General features: G+C 36.1%; 1 long non-coding RNA gene across 1 annotated transcript; it reads right to left on the reverse strand.

Annotated features, from left to right (window-relative positions):
- Window positions 1-715: 715 nt before the first annotated feature.
- Window positions 716-1,961, reverse strand: LOC145821092 (uncharacterized). Its single transcript, XR_014363136.1, has 2 exons — window positions 1,747-1,961; window positions 716-982 (listed from the first exon to the last, which is right to left on the reverse strand). It is a non-coding gene; the product is annotated as an uncharacterized LOC145821092 (long non-coding RNA).
- Between the last annotated feature and the right edge of the window lie 207 nt (window positions 1,962-2,168).

Raw genomic sequence — 2,168 nt, forward strand, 5'->3', positions numbered from 1 at the left:
AGATCCTTTAGAAAAACATCAACAAATTCCCTTACTACAGGCAACTCCTCTAACCTCTGCTTTGGTTGTTCGGTACTCACCATACAAGCTAAATAATCATGACACCCTTTTCTCAACATTCGGTTAGCCTGAAGGGAAGAAATAAAATAGATAAAAGACACTTTCCTATCTCCCTGAAAGAAAAACTCAAGTTGTCCCAGCATAGCAAAAACTACCCCCATTCTAAAACAACCAATAGAAGCATGATGCTTCGTCAACAAATCTATCTCCAAAATCACATCAAAATCCTTTATCTCTAAAGAAATCAAATCCACTAGAAAAATCCTACCATCCATCTTTATCTCACAAGATCTACAAACATCTCCCAATACTACTGATTCTCGTAATGAAGTAGACAAGGTAATACATGCATCCAAAGGCACACAAGGAATAGACAATCCATGTAGAAATCTAGATGCTAACTCTTAACCTTCAAACTGAAATCAAGAACGATTCAACATAAGCTTAAAAAAAACTAACTTAACCACACACTACTAAGGACTATAGGGACTCGGACCTCGTCTAAATGATGAAATGCAAGATATGTAACTCAATAAACCAATAGCTCTGATACCACAATTGTCACACCCCAAATCCGGGCATGACCGGCCGTGGCCCACAGGGACTTAGCCCAAGGCACACGTAAGCCTAAACACGAATCCAATCACATTGAACAACTGAACAATAGTCCAATAATAAATAACCAAAACTCAATCCAAACATGTCACAATTATAAACGGCAAAATCAACCGTAATAAAAAACCATCCAAACTTATGGGATATAAACAACCCACATATCAAAAATAATCCTAAATGAACTTCGATAAGAATAAATATAAATATGCACAACTTGACATAACACTCTAAACTAAAGGAATGCCCTAGAGGTCCATGCAATTGAGTCCCCGCTATGCCATGAGTCCACTCTAAGTCCTTCTAACACCTGGAAGTGATAAAAACTAAGTCAGTTGATAGCTCAGTGAGTAGCAACATGGATAGTAAATACAATTTTGAAAACAAGGATAAATTTCAAAATAAGATACATATCACAGAAACTAGATTGGCATACAGTTTGGTAAATACAATCTGTTTCAAAAGAAGGTTCCACAGTTCAACACTTAAAATACTCATGTCTCGCAAGAACATGATAAATGACATTTTCCACTTAAAACAGATTATAACATGAACACCAATAATTTTCTGGGTACCAAGAAAAACAAATAATCTGCCACACATTTCTCAGGCTATAAGCCCCGTTGGATCCAATACCGAACTAAGAGTCATCCTCAGGGTGGCACTTGGGCCTTTTCTCAAAGACGATCCGATTGAAGGTCACCTAGTTGTTTTTAAAGGTCTGTTCCTTACAATCGTTGAGCACTAGAGTCATCACGGCCCAACCCGGATCTGTTCCCTAGTGGCCAGAGTCACCACACACAGTGGAATAATTTCCCTGGACTAAATACACTCATGGTCCCAATAATCAATACACATCAGTTTCGCAAAACATGGTAGTTCATCATTATAAACATGAGACCAAAACAAATAGTTTACAGTATGCCAAGTTCACACATGTTTCAGAAATAATTTGATTCAATCGATAATATAATAATTTATCAAAACAGTTTAATCATGAAACAACAATTTAATTTTTCCAACAGTTCAGGGTAGGGGAACATTTATAAAAATATGTAGCATGAAACTACTCACCTGAAACGCAATAATATAATCCTCGAATAGAGTATGAAAGTCCAACTAGTGCCCTGAACCAAGTATAAAAACTACACGTCACTACAAATTTAAAAATACTAAAGAATACGAACTAAGTAACCCCAAACTAAAGCGCACTAACACGGCTCAACCCAACTCACCGTTACTCCTAAATATTACCTAAGTTCATGTTCTTCAAGGTCTAAAATCACCCAAGACATAGGTTCCGATTGAAACTTAACTAAAAATAACTTTAAGATAAAACAGTGTTTTAAGCAAGTTTTCCCAATCTATTCGCTAACTTTGAAAATTACAAAACCCACTCCACGCTATTCAAAAAATTCCAATAACCTCCAGATATGATCTAATATATCCTAAGTTTCAAACCCAATTGCTTTCACTTGATTTGCTTATCAAAATAA

This window comes from Camellia sinensis, chromosome 3 (genome assembly GCF_055761805.1).
Source record: "Camellia sinensis isolate YWXY chromosome 3, ASM5576180v1, whole genome shotgun sequence".
Taxonomy (NCBI): domain Eukaryota; kingdom Viridiplantae; phylum Streptophyta; class Magnoliopsida; order Ericales; family Theaceae; genus Camellia; species Camellia sinensis.